This window comes from Hippocampus guttulatus, chromosome 2 (genome assembly GCF_054856545.1).
Source record: "Hippocampus guttulatus isolate MCC_2025c chromosome 2, RoL_Hgut_1.0, whole genome shotgun sequence".
NCBI classification, from domain to species: Eukaryota; Metazoa; Chordata; class Actinopteri; order Syngnathiformes; family Syngnathidae; genus Hippocampus; species Hippocampus guttulatus.
In genome coordinates, this window is record NC_141262.1 from 6,423,754 (window position 1) to 6,444,556 (window position 20,803).

The following is a 20,803-nucleotide window of genomic DNA, read 5'->3' on the forward strand; positions in this document are numbered from 1 at the left end:
GGAAAATATCCACCACCCTTCCACACACACACGCGCGCACACACATACACTCAATAGTTTGGTTAATCGACAGAATTTACGATATTTCCATCCGAGCCATTATCTCTCACTGTCACACAGCATTGTCAAATCCGTCCATAAATAACAAAAAACAGTTTTGTATCGTTTGAACCCACGTTGCAAACACTGATTTATGTAATAGCAACAAAAAACAGAATTTGAGGTTGTTTGCAACCTTTTGATTGGTACTGATCTCTCTCTCTCAATCTCTCTCTCTCTCTCTCTCTCTCTATATATATATATATATATACTGTATAGGGGTATAATTGGGATAATATATTTGGATCAGGAAATCAATTTGGATTTATAAATATTGAATCATCCTTTTTTTTTAGCGAAATGACATATCGACAGTCGAAATTAATTCATACGTGTGTACCCCACAAAATAAGAACAAGAAACTGATTGCTTCATACCCTCTCGAACTGAGCCGGACCATTTTGAATCAAATCGTCATCCCACTGAATCAAATTGAATCAAATCATGACACTTCGAGCCGTCCTTGAATCGCATCACACCCCATATATTAAGATACGTATTCCTGAATCACCGTTTATTGGAGAGATCCGCATCCGTCATATACAGTACATATAACCTTAAGGTCTTGTTCTTCAACTCAGAATCTGGATTGAATTATTGTGATGTTGCAGAAGGTCATTTTTCCACTGTGCATGGGGAATTTCAGTTTGGTGGGAGTTGAAGCTAATGCAAGTCGTATCATAACTTCATCTTGCACTCATTCCTGATCATTTTTGATACATATTATTATTGTTGTTTTTGTGGTTAACGTTTGTGCTGTGATTTTCCTGTGTTTTGAAACCGGTGCAGGCCTCCACAAAATGGTGCACGTCTTGTTTTACGTGCACGGAACGAAGGCGTTCCCGGAGAAGGAAGTGTTAAATGGGTGCCGCAGCCGTGATGCATTCTCCTGCCTGACGTTGGCCCTGAGGCGAGCGTTCAAAGGGAGCTGCGAGTGATGGGAATGCGACGCGAAGGCTGTGCAGTTACATGAACAACTGGAGCCATGCCGCAGTCAATTCATACACTCCCTGTACAATCAAATGGCTTTTCTTAGTTGAGCGTTCAATGCACACACAATACAGTTTGATCGCTGTTTGGGTCATATCTTTCTGTTTGAACAACAATTGCGAATATCTGGGGATACGCTGTACTTGGAGGCAGGGCTCCATTGGGATGAGTGTATTTTTTTTTCCCACGAAAATAGTTCAAGCTCCTGTCAGCGAGTGTCAGTTTCTTCATTTACACTTAAAATGCTTTTTCGAACATTGGCCTACATTTAGCATAGCGATGCTTTCCACGTTTGGGCAAAATGGAGCATACAGAAACACAATGCCTGCGATTGGCTGGCAAGCGGTTCAGGCTGTTCCCCGCCTCCTGCCTGAAGATGGCTGGGATCGGCTGAGGCACCCCCCGCGCGACCTTTGTGAGGATAAAACGGATCGGAAAATGGATGGATGGATGACAAAACACAATGTTCGCCATTGGTCTCATTCTTTTTTAGTACCAGCTCTTTTGGCTTTGGTGTACTTTTGTTGTTTGAAAAAAAATGTCTTTCCCATGTTCGCATTTATCAGCACATCGTCCACGATTACCCACATCGCCTAAAGACAGTCATAATCCTATGTTCTGGGACTTGGATGCCGCACATTCACTAATTTTACAGTAGCACAGTATCTGCCTGCTGCATTTTGTTCAAACATAGTCACTATGTAAAAAAAAAAAGAAACATTATCACTGGCAGATGAAAGCTACAATTGGGTCAAAAACTACTGCATTCACTCTTCATCTGTTTGAGAGAAACATTAAGTCCACTTTATAGTCTTGCCTTAACTATAAGCAATGTGGAAGTCAACAAAACAGGAGGATGCCAAGTTTGCCTGGCAACCGTTAGGTCTCCCTCCCTCCCCCACCCCAAATATGAATGCAAATGAAAGAATCAGCTCATATTTTTGATCTTATTTTAATTACTGCCAGTTTCACACGTTTGTTGTCTTGTATGCAAAGCAGGAAATCCTGATTCCTGGCAGATGAATAGTCACCTGCCAAAAGACGCAGCCATCTCTGCGAATGTGCTTGTGAATATTGAAGATGGAATCAAATGGTTTGATCAGCCGCCATACACGACCACATGAGTTTCATACATATGATCGGCTTCTCGGCCACGAAATGGTATATTTCACAATTATTCAACCTTGTCAATTACTGTATTCACTATCAGATTAGAAACCAGATGGCCTGTGAATAAAAGTAAATATATACCCCCAGATATAAAGGATTATTACTTTTTATCTTCTTAACAAAGTGGTGGCTTTATTATGCATCCATCCATCCATTATCTGAAACCACTTAATGCACACTAGGGTCGCGGGCGTGCTGGAATCTATCCCAGCCGTCTTCGGGCAGTAGGTGGGGGGGGAACAGGTTGCCAGTCAATCGCTGGGCACACATAGACAAACAACCATCCGCGCTCACACTCACACCATGGGACGATTTAAAGTGTTCCATTAACCTGCCACGCATGTTTTGGGATATTTGGGAGGAATCCAGAGTCCCTGGAGAAAACCCACGCAGGCACGGGGAGAAGATGCAAACTCCACACAGGAAAGACGCAGCCGGAATCGAACCCTGCACCTCTGCACTGTGAGACAGACATGCTAACCATTCAAGCACTGTGCCGCCCGTAGTTTTATTCATACAGCATATTTTTTATTTGGAAAAATATGACATGATTCCCTTAATTGTATATATACCCTATGTCTTTGTTGGATTTGTACTGGTTTGTTGCCTGTGCTGTTGGACAAAAGTAATAAGAATGAAGTTACAAAAAAAGTCTTAAAATTTGAAGCTTATTTTTTTATCCATGAAGGAAACCTTTTTAATATAAATACAAATATTTTGTGTCATGATTTTTTTTCTGTTGGAAAATATATAATATAAAATATTCATTATGCTTTTTTTTCTTGATTAGGTTATTTTACTATGAAATTATGACTTTATTGAATTTATCCAACATTACTTTTTGGAAATCCTTCCACTCAGACACTTTGCAAAACTAATCAAAGTACTTTTTTTTTTCGCTAGGAGAGATAGTCATCCCTATAGAATACTGGGCGCTGAGTCCAATACCTAATCAAAGCCACCTATTATAAGAGGTTGCTATGCTACCATACCTACCTTATGCGGCTCACCGACGACGTGATGAGATTCGAGTGGTTTTGACACTTGAATGCATTCCACAAATCCTCACAGTGTGCGCTTGAAAAAAAAAATACCGGTACTTGGGAAGCAAAAGAGTGGATTATCAAATGAGGGGTTGTGGTGAAAGAGACTGGCGGACAGCAAACAAGCATATTGGATGCCTGCAGAAGGGCTGATATTGAATTGACTGACATGTTTTCCCTGGTCCACAGCAACTTACAGTTTGGAGCTCATCTCCATTTTCATGTAGCGTGAGGAGTTTTCCCCTCCAGGCTGTGTGGCCGAAACCTGCTTTGACATAAGTTTGGAAACATGCTTCCAATCATGAGGGTCATATACTTTCATTTTTGGCACACATTAGGGAAACACGTGTTTTGCTATATTCACGCCGAGGAACAGTTATGATTTATAGTTGCTTAATTTGACACATTTTTTTCTGAAATTAGGAACAGGAACAAGTTGGGAGAAACTTGAGGAAGTAATGTGAACAGAATTAATCGTTCATCGTTAAACCTTTACTAACTGTACATGAAATGTATTTCAGATACAAGAATACAAGTGTTGAAAAAAAGTTAAACACTGTAATCTACAATAAAACTTGAAATAAAATTACTGAGCCTTTAATGAGATGTGACTGATGCAAATCCAGAGGCGAGCCAGAGAGATGACTATTTTCATAGAAAGGCTAAATGCAGCCAACTTTTATTTGTGTACACTAGTACTTTTACAAAATGTGACCATGTTGAATGTGACCAAGCAAATCTATTGCCCCAGGACTCAACTTGCCTCGGGGCTGAAGACCAGCATATCGACAAGCTCCACCAACATGGTTCTGTTAATAGGCTTGGAGAAATGACTTTTGTGTATTTTCAATTTATTTTGGCTACATGAGCATTATTTTGCACCTTTTGTGATCTTCAGAGGTCGGGATTTCGTCAATACAGACGGAGCGTCTGTCAATCTGGCACTGATGGACGCCTATTTTGCTGACGAATGAGTAATAATAACAAACTTGTCAGTCACTGGGTCAGTACCGAGGACCTTCCCATTTTGCTTACAACTGACCGAAACACCATTTCGTATTTCGCATGTTTGTTGGGGGGTGAATATGCATTTTAAGACCGCATTGGCCATATATGGAAACGTGTCATGTGCGGCTCGACGGCAGGCTGGACACCTCCGCAATTGCCCGCTTTCTGATCATTTCTATTCTGCTCTTATGTGTCCTTTGAAGCTGGAAAATCATGAAGCAAATTTCATGCTTCTCTGTTCTTGAAAGAAAAATGTCTTTACAGCCATTACCACAAATACTTTGTTCAAAAAATATTTTTTCAACAAAATGTAGGTATTCAGTGTTGCACATAAACACTGTTCCTGCCTCTTTGTGGCTCTCTTACCAGCAGGATTAGAAAACAGAGAAAACATTTTCTACTGTAGTTGTGTCAAAAGAAAAAGATAACTGTCTCTTATAGTTTTGCACCGAAAATGGGCAGGCATTTCTTTGCAGCCGCGAGCCTGATTGTATTGCAACTGTATCTTTGGCAAACTGTATCTCTCGTTTCTCTGAAAGTGCTTGTCCTCTCTCTCGTGTATTAAACGTTGGCATTTTTCCTGTTACAGCTTCCAAAAGGAAATTGTCATCACATCAGAAACAATGCCCAGTCCAATCGTTTTTTTTTTCTCACCCAGTAGCCACACAATCCTTTCCCCAATGTCCCCAATGTAACATGCTGACATGCCTTGTGAAAATGCTGACAGCGCTTAAACAAAAATAAGGAACCATCAGCAGCGTTTTTCATGAAGTATCATGTACAGTATTGCACTAATGTGCTTTTGTTGAAAAAGTCTGAAAAAGAAGCAAGCAAAACACAAGCATGTGATACAACTTGAGTCTCATGTTGCGTCAAGCATCTAATTTGGGGAAACCTGCTGTGAATCAGGTAATAGGACGTTCCCCCACCAACAGAGAGAGACACACTAACTAGGATAATAGCGCATTGGAGGATATTCATTTCTCATTATGTACTAGATCAGTTTAGTTTTTTGTTTAGTTTTTTTAACCCCCCCACCCCCACTACTTTCGCTGATTCTCTGATTCTGTTTTTGATATTGCACCCCAATAATGTGCATACAGTATAGCATTTGTCCTCAATATGGTGGCAGGTCAGCTGAATTTTTTATGATGGTAGGAGTCTGGAAAAGATTAATTTTATATCATACATATTGGAACAATAGTACGAATTTTATTTGACTGAAGACTTTTCCCGTACTCAACAAAATTACCCAAAATACTGTTAAACACAAGTATAAGACAAACCTGTAAAATACATGAATAAATAAATAAAATAAAAAGTACTTGATGTCGTTGTAATAATAAAATAAAACATTGACAAATAAAGAACAGCACATATAAATGCAACATTTTTGTATTTATTTTACTCGATAATTGGCTAATTGATTTGTAAATAATATGAGTGAAATAAACCATTTCACATAACCATGTGTCTTTTTGAAGTCACTGCTGATGTGGTACACTCGCTTGACTTGCCAGTGGGAAACATGGAAACAGCTCCCACTCAGTGATGGTGTGAATGGTGGTTTGTTTCTATGTGTGCCCTGCGACTGAATGGCGACCAGTCCCGAACTGGGATAGTCTGCCTGAAGTCAGCTGGGATAGGCTCCAGAAACCCTGTGACCCTGTACAGGATAAGCTGTGTTGAAAATGGATAGCTGTCTCTTTTTAAAAATAAAGTAATTGATTATTTGATATATTGTAAATAATCCATAAGAATATAGCAATACAAAACAATTTAACATGTACATTATTTAGCATAGTGTTTGTTTGATTAATTGATTTATTATTAATATTAAAACATGTAAAAACAGTATTACATTTACATTGTGAACATGTTTGTATTTATATATATGAAAGATTTGTTGGTTGATAAATTAGTAGTATTAAGTTAAAGATATTTGTACGATAAAAATAATTGACCATTATCACATGTACTTGATTAAATATTTGTGAAATGTAGTTCATATAAATTTGATACATAACGCTTTTACTGGTACAGTACATTAAATTGAATGTATATAAAAATAATTGGTTAATTATTTTTAATAAATATAGATAATTATTATGTTGTCAAAAATACCTATTTTAAATGCAATTTTTGTATTTTTATCTTGTGATTGAATGATTTGACCCATCTATCCGTTTTAATAACCAAAAGTTGACTTTGAACTCAAGTTTGCCCAGCCGTGCAAAAAGCCGGTCAAAATATGCTATACTCTTACTTTGAAAATGAACGGCTACTTTCTTATTTTGAAAGTAAACGGAATAGAAGAACGTCAACAGACGCACGTGTTCACCTCTCGCTTGCCGTATTTCCTTCCGCCGCTGTTGACACATGAATGATTGCTAACTGGACGCTTTGCCTTGGATACCCTTACAAATACATTTTAACAAGAGATCAAGTTAAAAAAATGTTCAGCCCTCGAATGGATACTTCTGAGGAGTCGTCACGGATTAGATAGCATCAAATACGGCGCCATTCGCCGCCAGGTACTTTGCAACTTATTTTCTTTGCACTCCAATCTAGTGCTACGTGATTAGCTTCTCGTACACTTGCAGTTGTTATGGAAGTTCACCATAAGGTTGACAGTTTCATCTGTGTACAGGGGTGCATTTATATTGCAAATAACACTGCTGGTGTTTTTTGTGTTCACTTTCGTTCAAATATAGTATTCCTTGTCGTTGCATTTTAAGTCACTCTGCGAGGGTTCAGGAACGACGCCGCTAAATTCAGTCAATATAAATAGCATGGAGTATCAAAACAGTGCATTTCTCCTTACCTTTAAATCTTAGCTGTCTAACAATAAAATGTTTCGAAATCCTTCATGAGGTTGCGGAACAAAAACAAAGTGAGATGACGTTAGGGACCGTCTGCAAAATGTTTGTACTGCATGAGTCGTTCAAATGTTTAACAGCCGTCTTTGTTTATGATTTTTACGGTTTCCATCAATCCAATCATCCATATTCTAGATCTCTTGTTCCCCTCATGTAGGTGGATAAACTGAAGCCTATTACTGCTGACTTTGGGTGAATGGCAGAGTATGCAGCAGAATGGTCGCCAGCCAATAGCAAGCCACATGAAGAAACAACCAAACAACACACTCACATTCACACCTGTGGATAGTTTAGAGCAGGGGTGTCAAACATACGGCCCAATAAAAAAATTCAAAGCACAATCCCAGTGCCCAAAATTCCCCATGTGTGGATAAAATCACTGCTAAACCTAGATCAGCGGGAATACACTTTGGACTATGAAAGCCATTTAACAAACTGTCCTGAGCACATTCAGAAGTTAATTGAGAAGTAACTGACGGTATCAATAAAAAGTGGCCGTTGTTGTCTTTCTACAGGCAATTTATTCGAAATAGCATATCGTCACTGGTCAATACGACCTCTTTTTGTCAATAATTTTGTCAAGAGTGGGCCCGTCTGTTGCGAAATGTTAATCTTTCATCGGCTGAATTCCCCTGAGCCCTCATTTGGCCTGCCTTTCACCTTTCATTCATTCAAACAGACAGGTGCACGGCCACAATTCCCACTGGGTGATCTGAATGTGACTCAGGCTGCTGTGGAGGTCACGGTACATTGACACGTGTCCATTTTGACTAGTTGCTCAAAAGGTAATTTATACGTATGCTTTCAACAATGAGGTGTTTTAGCACAAGTTTAGGACACTATTGTTATCACATAGTGTCACCTTCATGAGCGAACACTACCAACATATGTCTTGTTTGTCTGTTTCTTTGGTTTTTACCCCAGTATTGTACCAGTGAGATGAACCATGAAATTAATTAAATACAGTTACTTGCACATGAGGCTCACAAAGCAGACATTAATATGTAAATATGCTTAATTTGCAAGAAACCTTACGCAATATCTAGAAAATTAGATGACGGTGTCATTCTGCAAATATGTTTCTGTTGCGCCACATATGTGACTGTGAGGTGTCGTGGGTTGACTTTATTATAGTTTCATTTTAGTTTGGCTGGCGACCTGTTCAGGGTGTACCCCACCTGCCGCCCGAGGACATCTTTGTGAGGGTACGCGGTTTGGAAAATAGATGGGTAGTTTAGTTTCACAGTGAACCCCTTCATTTTGAGATTTACTCTGAGTTTTTGTTTTTGTCTGGGACACCTAATGCTACATTCATGCTGTATTAAGGGCAACCGTGGAAATTACGTTTCAGGCCCCCCGTCGATGAAACGGGATAGAACTGAGGCAATGTGGGGGGATGGGAATGGGCAAACATAACAGGCTGCGAATGCTGCGGAAGCCCGGACAAATTTCATTGTCCTTTACCGTTTTGTCACGGTTCTCTCAGCAAGCGAGGGCATATGGTCGCGAATCCTGGTGTGCTATTCTACAGTCTGACATGGTGTGCGCAGTCTTTGTATAAAGTCTTGCCAAGCAGGGGAGCTTGTATGTAGAAAGCCTTGAAAGAAATTGAAAACCAGCTCATCAACCCTTGATTAGAATGTGAGAAACGTGATGTACACTTTCAGAAAATGACAGCGCGGGAGAAAACGTATGGGCGTTTGTGGGAAAACGCAGTCCGAACTTTAGTGCGGTTCTAAGGCTTCAGAGACTCAGCAGCCCCTGCCCCCCATGGGCTACCGCAAATACCAAGATAGTGAGAAAACCTACCAAGCTTGAATACGAACGAATGCCAAAATACGACAAAAGTGCAAATGGGGCTGCTTTTGGCTGCCGGGAACATCGCGTACATGTAGTATAAAGCATGGTATCAAATATAGTATAAGTATTCACCAAGAAACTCACCCTATTCACACTTCCCAAGTTGCCGTCCAAAGTTCGGGATTGCATTTGGCTGTAGGAATTGACTGCTGATCAGCTATGTACTGTATGTAATGTGGAGTAAGTGACCATCTAAAGATAAGAGTCGTTTGCGATGATGAGAGTCTCTTGGAAAAGCCATGGTTTATATTTTGACAGCTTGTAGCATGTCAACGTCTTTGCTATGAATGCACTATTGGTAGTTATCAACATTTCTTTTGGCTGGGCCACCCATTCATTACTCACAAGTTTTGCTACTGGTGTTGTGGTGGTTCCCTCATCTATGTGGGTCGTAAATGTTTTCTGTATCGTGGTCGACTAAAATAAACGTAAAAACAACAATAAAGATATGTGAAAATATGTATTTGGGCTGGCAGGGTTTCATTTTGTGCTGAAACAAGCAGTGAACCTGCTGCTAGTGCTCTGTCAGTGTACTTTAGTTCCACTACTTGAATTAGAACACACTCTGTCAACAAGCTACTAACGTCATCATATGAACCAAAAAATTGTATCCTTTTATCTGAAGAATGTTTTCAATCAATCATTTTAATGAATTTGAGATACAACAGAGACACTTCCTTCGACTTGAGCTTGATTTAAGTCATGTAATAACGATATCAAGATTTGTCATGTCAGCAGGTATTGCTTCAGGAATCCGCTTGTTTGAATGATCCACCAGTTGTGCGCTTCCGTGACTTTGTGTATGGAGTCTGCCCATGCCAGCGTGCTCTTGAGCCGCTGCTCAATTGACTCCTTTGTCTTGTTCCGATTAAAGATGTGTGGCACAATTAGAAAAGTGGGTTGTTATGTCGCGGCATTGCAAACAAAAACTAAGTAAAAGCAAAATATGATTGGACATTAATTGCATTCCATCATAAAGGAATAATCAACTTCCTCTTGTGCTGGCGACGTGGTGCGGCAACTCCATCTGGATATTGAGTGGCTTGGATAAGGCTGTGTTAAACCAATTTTGCCAGCCAAAATAATGACTTTCCTGCATCCTTTTTCTGGTTCAATCCATCCGACTAAACTTTGGAGCTTGAGGCGTTTTGCTAAATGAGGCTTTTTTTCATTTGGGATGGCATTGAGAATATTTGTATTGTACACAACAAAATTATTTCTGCCCTCAATGCTGGTGAGGAAAGGTGACATTTCTCACTATGCGATGTTTTATTGAGCCTCCTGGGTTTTTGGACGGGTGGGGGTGATGCCGGATAAGAAAAGGCAGGCGGTGCCTGGATGGTGATTTTCGAGTGAAACAAACACAGTTTTGAGGAGTTGGATTCGACGCATTGAAAAGTTGTTTTTTTTTGTTATTTCTGAATTACAGTCATAGCTGACGCTGTGTTCTCTCAGCAAACTAATTGAGACAGACTGTGACGCAGAAACTCAGCTGGAGTCCATTTTGCCTCACTTGTTTCAAGACATTAATCAACAATCAATTACACACAACAATACTTTAAAAAAAAACACAGTGAATACTCTTTAGTGTTTTCCAGAGTCCAGTAATGTAAAAAAAAAAAGGTGCAACAATTAAAAAAGGTTGTCTTGTCAAGCCTTACCCCGTGGGACATGTTGTCTCATGCGTGAATAACTAGTTTGTGAAGATGTATGTTTGAGGGGGTTTTTTTTTTTTTTTGCTTTTAGTGGAGTGCCAGTTTGAGATCGAAACTGCTGTTCTATAAGATTGCATGCCACAGGCTGCGCTGATATGAAAGTTGTTGTTTTTTTTGTTTGTTTGTTTTTTACACGGAAGCATTTGAAACTTGTTTTATTGTATAACCTGCACAAAGTCCGCTCGCACAACACCACAGTTGAGGGTCTGTGGAGATAGCTGGTTACCCAGTGAATATATTAACTTCTGAAGAACTCGCCCAAACACACTTTAAGCCTTTTTGTCTTCATGAGACAATTGCTTGTCCAAAGCGAATTGAGGTCGATCTCATTTTGCAACTTTTAAAGTCCAGGGACATGTTCAATCCTGGTCAACCAGCCCCTTGTTCTTGTGATTACATAGCAATTTAGTCTGACCGAAACACTGCTGAAACAGCCATGCCCTGGGGTTGTCTTTTCCACGATGTGGCATTCAGTAGCAGCCTTGCCACCTTATCCCAGTGGACTCTAATCATATGTGATAGCTCCGATAGGTGTGAACTAAATTCATTTCATAGCCCAGTAATTTAGGGAACTACAATCACATTGACAAATATATGTGTGTGGGGGGGGGGGGGGGTGTACATCACTGAATCTCAGTGGGGGGGAAAAAATGATCGTAGACCCAATGTTAGATTTGAGACGTTTATGTATTTTAATGTTCTCGGGAAAGATAGCAGTGTGAGTTACTGCCTCTGAAATGATGTTATTACATTAACACATGTGAGGCTGTGCTCGGTGCTGTGCTATTTGGCAAATGGCCTCTCAAGGCTGTGCTTTAGTTGTCATCGGATTTTCGCTTTTGTTTTGTCAACTGGATCATTGTCTCATTGTGTTGCAGCCATTTAATCACCAGTCAAAACAACATGTGGACGCCATTTGAATGAGATCTCTGTTGCAGGAGGTTGCCACGTTTTCCGCACACTCTTATTTGGTTCGTATGATTCTTCTCAAAGCCACAAAAACAATAGCGCTTTATGAGCAACTACACAAGTGAAACACTGAAACATCACCCCCCCCCCCCCGCCCCCAACTGGCTAGATCCACCCTCGGTGCTGTCACTGTGACTTTTTGATGAAAGATAGCTTCTGAGTTGCTGCCAAGGCGTTTGAAAAGACTCCAAGCCCTAAAACCAGGATGGCTGCAGCGGGTGAGACATCTGGATAAATGTGTGAAAGGATTTGACTGCTTTTCCCGAATCAGAGGAAACGCTGGAATCAGATGAAGCACTGTAAAAACTTGAATCCATCTGCCAGGGCCCCCAAAAATGCTTCTTCGGAGATATATAATAAATAATATTTACTGAAGAACATTAGAATTATAAACTGCATGAAATTATAAATCAGAATCAGAATCATCTTTATTGGCCAAGTATGTAGAACACACAAGGAATTTGTCTCCGGTATAACACGCTGCATCATCGTAAACAACAAATCATTGAAAATGATCATGTGTGATTGCTTGCTGATTAAAGTCAAAGCGTTGAGTTGAGTCCATGTTTCATCACATTAACTGGCGCTAATGAGTTGGCTGTCATTGAAGGCTGTGACTGTTTTTTGATGATTATGAGGATTTTAATGAAAAACAATGTCTCCTTCACCAAGCCAAATAAAGCGGGGTACACACATACTGATAATCTGTCCGAATTTTCCCTGTCTTGCAAATCTGTTCCGAAAATGGTCAGAGTTCGACCAAGCCACTCACTCCGTGATCGTGACATGAAATGGAACAAGATCGTTTTGTTGCTGGACACAAACAGAGGAGCAACTCGCTGGCATCGGGCTGAATCCTTGTACCTCCAAAATCATCACTTTTTAAGAGACGCCCAAAATGGCATTTTTGGTTCATATTGCATCGACAAAGAGAGCACGCCATTTTCAACACTCTGCTTTCTGGGGTAGATTTGTGGGAAAAATTATGACATTTACCAGTCTGAGGTTTTGGCCGAGGCCAGCAAACTGTTTGCGTTGAGTGTTTGATTCACGTCTCTCAAAAGTTATTCATCCAAATAAAAATCACAAGGAGAAAAATACAATTGCTGTCTATCTTTGTATTGCGACAGACATCTGGTTGGTGGGCGGAGACTCAAGTTTTTTAGTCGCGGTATTGTATAATCTCCTTTTTTTTTCCTCCGTCACCTTGTTCATGGTCACTCACATTTTAAAATTTGGTGTGTGTCCCTTGCAGGTGTCGAGTTAGTCACATACAAATTAGTTCAATGTTCAAAATGCAGTTAGACACACTCTCGACAAGGCAATCTTGTCAGACTCCCTTGTCACTATCGAGTAGTACATCCATCTATCTTTTGTCTAGAGCATTTATAGTGTTCAGGGTCACTGAAAAATCTGTTGCCTATTCCAGCCGAGACGGGAAAAGTAAACCCTTGAGCGATGATCTGTCAATCACTGGACAGACACTAAAGCTGTGCCTACACTGTATGATTTAGAAGTGTTGTAAACCGCACGGCTTAGAAATCAACACTAGTGATTGAAGTGCTCACACTACATCCTGCAGGTGTCTGTAGCATGTGTTTCATAATTTTTATGGACCATAGAAGGGAGGTAGAGTACATATTTGGAAAGAACCCACCCAAGACCTTTTAAACTCTTGGGGCTGCTGCATTCTGCACATTGCTGCCGAAGCTTATCTGGACTATACCATTGAATCAATCATTGAAATTATGTCAAATCAAAATTACCGGTAATGTAAATTCTTCCAAACATAAACAGCAATGCAGGAAATATCATAAGTGTGTATACAGGATCATTCTGTCTAAGGACTACAAGTCCTTGAAGTATCACAGTTTTAACAGATAATTCAGAGCAATGCAAAGACGCAGCGAACGAATTACAATAAATGAAACAGAATTATATGTACTATCCTCTTGCATTGTGTTGGCGTAATCCTGTCAGCGATCAAACAACCCAAAGACAATGAAAAGCATGAACATTTTGGCAAATGCGTAACGTTATATTGTCACACACATCTGAATAATTTATAGACCCCGGCACCCCTCCTCCATCCCTCCCCAAAGTAACATTATCATGTTCTGGATATGTCAAATTGAAACATTTGGATACTTCAAATTCCGACGTAGCATCTGTTGTCAAAATAATTCAAGGTCTTTCAAACGTCATTGTTTGTGATGCTGGCCTTGGCCTCAACAGAGAAAGGATAGACAACTGTGAGGAGGAGAATTGCGAGTGACACGACGCATGAAAGGATCTGAATTCCATCTGGCCTGACCTTCTGATCAATTCACTTTCTTAGTGCCGCCGACCTAGAGAGAGCCGCACTCCTTTTCCACATTAATAAAGACGACACCAAAGCTGCTACTGCGCTGGACCGTCAATACCTTTAACACCCTCATCAATTTATACAGTTAATAGTTTCTTTGTTGAAGGGTTTCGGGGGGACAAATATTATAGTGGTTGTCGGTCTTTCAGAAATGTGGACAGACATTTGATGTTTGGTGACACCTGATCAGGTGAATGATGAAAGACAGCGCCTCTTTATGGAGTCCACTTATTGTATTCTTGCATAGATTTAGTCAACCGTAATCACATTAGATTACAGCATTTGGTCCCTCCATCACGAACTGTGCACCCTGCAATGTCAACTAAAATCCTTTTTACAACACCGGTCGCAAAAATGAAATCAACCAATAATTTAATGTAAAACCATAAAACACTGCGCACAAATAACACAGCAATATAGCAGCCAACCGCTTGGTGAATAGATGCTAAAGTACAAACTGCTCAAACATTAGATGGACTCAAATACATCAGCTGGGATGTGTTTCCGCTCCACTGCTGCCCATTAAAAAAAACCCAAAACAAACAAACAAAAAAATCAATTTTCTATCTATCGATCTATCAATCTATCGTTTGATAGATTGATAGAAAATTGATGGATGGATAAAATATTTTTTTCCATCATAAGGATTTGCCTAAGACATGTAGTCAAGTCAACAGTATTTATAGAGCACTTTCAAACAGCCATCGCTGCATACAAAGTGCTGTACATGAAGCAATTTAACATGCACAATAAACAGTAAGACAAATCGGTAATAAAGGCGTATGTAAGGTAATGTAGCTACTAGGTATTATTTCAAATGATGTACAATTTTTCAGAACATCCTTTTCATTAAATTGTTGGCAGTTTATGATGGTCTGCCAATCTTCTACTGTAGCCTGAAACTTGAGGTCGCCTATAGAGCTTCATTTATTCATTCTAATTAGTGATCGCCCCTGGAAGGCTTGTCTCTTTGGGGTTGATCGGATTCTATGTGGACTCCTCTTAAGACTTGTCTCCACGGACTACTGTTCTCCTCCGCCTCTGCTGTTTTTCCTCACTGACATGCTCTGCAATTACATCACCAGTATCTGCTCATCATTCCAGCAAATAGAAACAGCATTTAAAGGCATTTGCTGACAAAAGTGAGATAGAAAAACAATGCCAAGGAGTTCATGCTTTAGCGTGTGCTTTGTACTACAAGGTGAAAATCCCCAATTCCGAAAATGGGAAGCTGATCTTGGAGTTCATTATGTGGCTCCGGGGACTTGATCATTGCATCAATATTCACACTCCATCTCCATGTTGGAAATATTCTTGGACTATTTCAATGCTACAGAGATAATATTGCAGCGTATTCATCCATCCATCTATCCATTTTCTGATCATCTTTATCCTCACAATGGTCGCGGGGCGTGCTGGAGTCTATCCCATCTGTGTTCGGGCAGTAGGTGGGGTACACCCTGACCAGGTTGCCAGCCAATCGCAGCGCACACAGAGACAAACAACAATTCACGCTCACAATTTAGGACAATTTAGATCAACCTCAACCATCAACCACAGATGAATATCACAAAAAAGCCCGGTGGTCCAGTGGTTAGCGCGTCAACCTCACAGTGCAGAGGTACCGGGTTCAATTTCAGCTCCGGCCTCCCTGTGTGGAGTTTGCATGTTCTCCCTGGGCCTGCATGGGTTTTCTCCGGGTACTCTGGTTTCCTCCCACATTCCAAAAACATGCATGGCAGGCTGGTTGAACACTCTAAATTGTCCCTAGGTCTGAGTGTGAGCGTGGATGGTTGTTCGTCTCTGTGTGCCCTGTGATTGGCTGGCAAGCGGTTCAGGGTGTCCCCCAGCCTACTGCCCGGAGACGGCTGGGATAGGCTCCAGCACGCCCTGCGACCTTTGTGAGGATAAAGCGGTTCAGAAAATGGATGGATGGATGGCCACAGGGGCCCCCCAGAGTTGAGTAACTGATAGAGTATAGACAAACTCAAAGTTATCATGTTTAAAAGTTTCATTTACCGGTAGTTGTATGCTTGATTGACCTCGAACGCGTGTGTTCATACAACTTTAGAGCACACAGAAAAAGGGCCAACTTGAGCTGAGGCCTTGTTCACTGATAGTACAAACAGGAAGGTTCAACTTCGGGTGGGCAGCACGATAAGATGCCCTTGAGTATGTTACAGTGTCTCAATTCATGCGAAATATACCCATTGAATTCACAAGGTATCCATTGTTTGTACCGAGAGATGTTTTGGCCTCTGAGGGGAGTATCGGTGGGCTGGGCTGAGAGGCGTGACATGTAAATGAAGAAGGGAGTGTTTTTCCTGATATATCACTTGTAATTTGCATACACGATGAATAAAAAGCCGGCAGAGGCTGCAGAGGTCAGGTGTCAGTTGAGAAGCGCACACAGAGTGGCTTCAAAGGAAGCTGCGCCTCCTGCCGGCAGCAAAGACTCTTCCTGAGTCTGTTTGTTCAACTGTCAGAGCGAACCTCTCTGACAGTAACGCTTGTTGCAAAACCAGAGGCGACGCTGGGACACAAATTGTCAATATTCCTCCTCGGTTGAAAAGAAGAAAATGACTCGATGTCATTCCGATTGAAGGTCATTTTGTGAGGTTTGCTGTTTGTGGACTGGCTTTTCACATTCCTAATGACATTCGCCTGCCCACACACCTTGCCATGCAGTTAAGGCTGGATTCTTTTGTGGAAACGAAATTCCCAAAGGCGATCAAGTCAAAACTGTCCTTTGTTAAAGTGAAGGACAAGGGAGAAAACAACCTTTTTTAGTTGGAATATATTCCATCTGTTCCCAGAAGCTCTGCCGCTTCCCTCTCAGGCTGTTGTGGGATTCAGCAGCCGTGGTGTCATTTTAAATTGCCTGTTGCCTACAAACTAACTAAAGGGGGGGGAGGAAGATGTAAGCTGAATGTCAAATAGATCGCTCCAACTGGACCCAGTTCCTTCATGTGGGTGCAAGCGCAAATTGGTAGAACCCAGCTCATTTGATTTTTCTGCAGTGCAAGTGGCCTATTCCATCTCTTAAAACGACATTTTTTAGAAAGAAAAAACAAACCCTAAGCAAAAATGCAAGTCTCTACAGAGTAGATTCTTTGGATGAAAGTCTTGAGGCTATACCTCTTAATCAATGCTTTAATAAATGGGAGATTTCGCAAATTCCCCCCGATTTCCATTCGGCAAGACGTTTTAGACAATTCTATGCTTTGAACTTTTGCAATATTTTACCAAGTAGGGTGGTATCGGGATTCCCCAATCACATTTTTTTGCCCCTGAGTCCAAGTCACTTGATTTTGATAATCTGCAGATACCAAGTCCAAATCCAATACCTCTGAAATGGAATGAAGAAGAAAAAAGAAAAAAAATGTTCCACATACAGCACATTTGACAATAAAGTTTGTATCCAATCCAATCCAATCTAATCCAAAAGACTAAATCCAAAGATGATGCCTTTGTATATGGCTGTTGTTCAAAGCAAGTAAAGAACTCAAATATTTTATTCTTGACTTAAGAATTTAATAAAATCTAAAAATACTTTTCAGCCCACACCAATAAAGTACGTGATCCGCCCTGATTTCCAATCATGTCCATCAACCAGGACAACCCTACACTTCAGACAAATAAACTGTCATCAGGAGACCACTGTGAAGTGCCTAAATTGGGTTTTGAGAAATGATCCCTCTAATTTTACATGTTTCTGAGCATTCACACAGGATTCCAAAGCATTCTTTGGACCACCTTGAGCAACATCCTTTGACATATCTATGAATGTACTCGTAATGCCCCTTACTCGCCGCAGGCAAAGGCAAAGCTGCCAGTGGCCATCTTACATTGCCACTCGCTAAGAGCGCCTAACTTGAAAACATTTATTTTCTGTGGCGTTTACACATTATTTTCTGTGTTTTCAGTGGAAAAAACAAACAACAGAAGCTGACAACATAAAATGGCTTTGGCCGCGAGGGGCCAATTGCTTGTCCATTCATGTATGTCTGTGGCCGGCCTGTCAAAAACATGAGATCATAACATGTTAAATGATGTGAGTACTTACAAACTTCCATCCATCCATCCATTTTCTGATCCGCTTTATCCTCACAAGGGTTGCGGGGCGCACCGGAGCCTATCCCAGCCGTCTTCAGGCAGTAGGCGGGGGACACCCTGAACCGGTTGCCAGCCAATCGCAGGGCACACAGAGACGGACATCAGCGTTCACACTCACACCTAGGGACAATTTAGAGTGTTCAACCAGCCTGCCATGCAGGTTTTTGGAATGTGGGAGGAAACCAGAGTACCCGGAGAAAACCCATGCAGGCATGTAGAGAACATGCAAACTCCACACAGGAAGGCCGGATCGAACCCATGACCCCTGCACTGTGAGGTTGACGCGCTAACCACTGGACCACCGGGCCATACTTAAAAAATAATATATCAAAATAAAACATATTGAATAGATATTTGTGGCACAAATAACACCCCCCCCCCCCTCTAACTTTTACATTTTATTGTTGCACACAGGTCGTTTTAAGCATAATTAACTCATTACAATTTGGCCAGATATGGTCCCGCATTGTCGACTCATAAATAATGGAAAACGTGTTGTTTAATAAAACACCAACATTTTTAGTCACCTGAACTCTGAAACGCATGACAGAACTTCATTTAAGGGGATTGTAAAATACCTCCGTGTTTGAGCTTCTTGAATGGAGCGAGGTACGAGTTACTTTCAGCGTCTCAGTGGTGAATTTGAATGGATTCGTGTCAATGTATGGTAGAACAACTGAGTGTGCACCCTCAGTCACGTTACTGAAACTGTAGGAAGTGAAAATGGTGTCCTGTTTGTAGATTCAATCGAAGTGGAAGTGAAGGAATGAGTGTAGAAATGTAATGTATGTGCCCGCGCAAGCGTCACCGTGGCCTTGTGTTGCACAGACATTATTGACGTAGCCGCTTTGTCACACGACATGTGCCAAATACATTTTTCAGATTACTTACAGTATATGAGGAGAATATGAAAATACAAAATGTAAATACAGCACAGGTTGAATTTTTTCTTTCTTTCTGTGCTGCATACATTTGCTGTGTGCCGAGATGATGAGGGCAGTGCACAATTGCCCACATGCGTAGCTTTGAGGGACCGTTCATTTTGAACCCCATTTCATCCTTCCCAGTCGATTCATTCCATTTTCATATGGAAGAAGGCAGACAATTCTGTGACCGGCTGATAAGTTGGTTGATGGGTGGGTAGCAGTTATTTGTACACAAACAATGAAAACATCTATACTTCATGTGATTTCCCCTTTATGACTTGCTTAAATCCGGCCCGAACGGTCGAGAGCAGCTTTGACTGTACACGATAAAACACAGCAACAAAACACTTGAGAGCTGGAGAAATACTTTGGAGTGGAATGTTCATCAAGCTCCCAGGTTATTACCGGAAAAAGCTATTTGACAACTTGAGATTGGGCTTGCTTATGCGATCTGCTGGGAGTGAAGAGGATATGATCTGTTTTTGGGGTTTTTTTTGAGGGTGGGGGTCCCCCCTGTTAACCGTGAAGACGTTTTACAGTCCAAGACAAATTGCCGTCAATTTCTAATTCGGCGTAATAATGGTGCCATTTTCCGTCAAGTGCCGAGCGCATCACTCCGCTACTTTTCCTACCTCCCTGTTGGTATTTACTTGCCCTACCACTTGATTCCTGTACAAGGGGAAGAAAGCTTCCTCTCCATGTGCTGGGGCAATAGTAGGTTCATTGATTGGTGCACTAGATGTTGATTGCTTTTTTTGTGAAATTTGTTGAGGCTAGCAACCTCCTTGGAACAATTTCTGCATCTGTGTCGACTCCTCTGAACATCTGTCAAGAACGTGGAACTAAAAGCACAATATTTTTTGACGTGTCTTGAGAACACGTAACTTGAAAATATGTTTTTTGGGGGGTGGGAAATACCAATTAAGCTTGACACATGTAATATAATTCAGTAAATATTACTGTAAATTATACAGATGGTGCTTGCCCAATTTTCTCAAATACCTTACTTTTAGAATACTTTGCAATGCCGCCATGCGTCAACACTGACATTACAATTGATGGGTGAGGTGAATATCTTGTTTGAGAAGGATCTGACTGAATGTGTTAGATTTGGTAGATAGTGTGCTTTCTTCCTCTAAGTTTGACGTGTTGAAAGCAGGGAAAATTGGTAGTCTTGAGGCTAGATGTTAGAAGGGATGTAACAATAACAGCAATATTGTGATGTGGTGATATTAAAAGTGCCACAATTTACTTGTCATGTTACGATATTAAAAGCAGCACGGCGCTGACATCACTTTTCGACGATACCTTGCGCCGCTGAGCCACTTCGTCACTGCTTCAAAAAACACAATGTTGTGCTTTTTATTGATTTATGTATTATTATTATTATTATTTTTGCAATATCATGAACTTTTTTAGACAGTATCATGAGCTTTTTTATAATGTTGCCAACCTCCCCACAATATCATGATAATTATCGCATTGTGACGTTTGGACATCTTTACATCAGATGGTAGGTGGCTCGTAAGGATGTAACAAAATATATCAAATAGATGAATTGACATTCAAACCCTGCAACAGATCATTTCAGAGTCATCGTTTCCTATGGGAAAAAAAACAACAAAACATGTTTTGAAATGAGACCATGGGATTTCTTTATTCT

At 40.8% G+C, this 20,803-nt stretch overlaps 1 protein-coding gene across 3 annotated transcripts in view; it reads left to right on the forward strand.

Annotated features, from left to right (window-relative positions):
- The first annotated feature begins 6,672 nt into the window (after positions 1-6,672).
- The window catches only part of enox2 (ecto-NOX disulfide-thiol exchanger 2), a 197,542-nt gene continuing 183,411 nt past the window's right edge, over positions 6,673-20,803 (forward strand). For all 3 annotated transcript variants that reach the window (XM_086133080.1, XM_086133055.1, XM_086133045.1), the window contains exon 1: positions 6,673-6,844. The gene's annotated coding sequence lies outside the window, so the exon portion shown is untranslated. The remainder of the gene's footprint in view (positions 6,845-20,803) is intronic.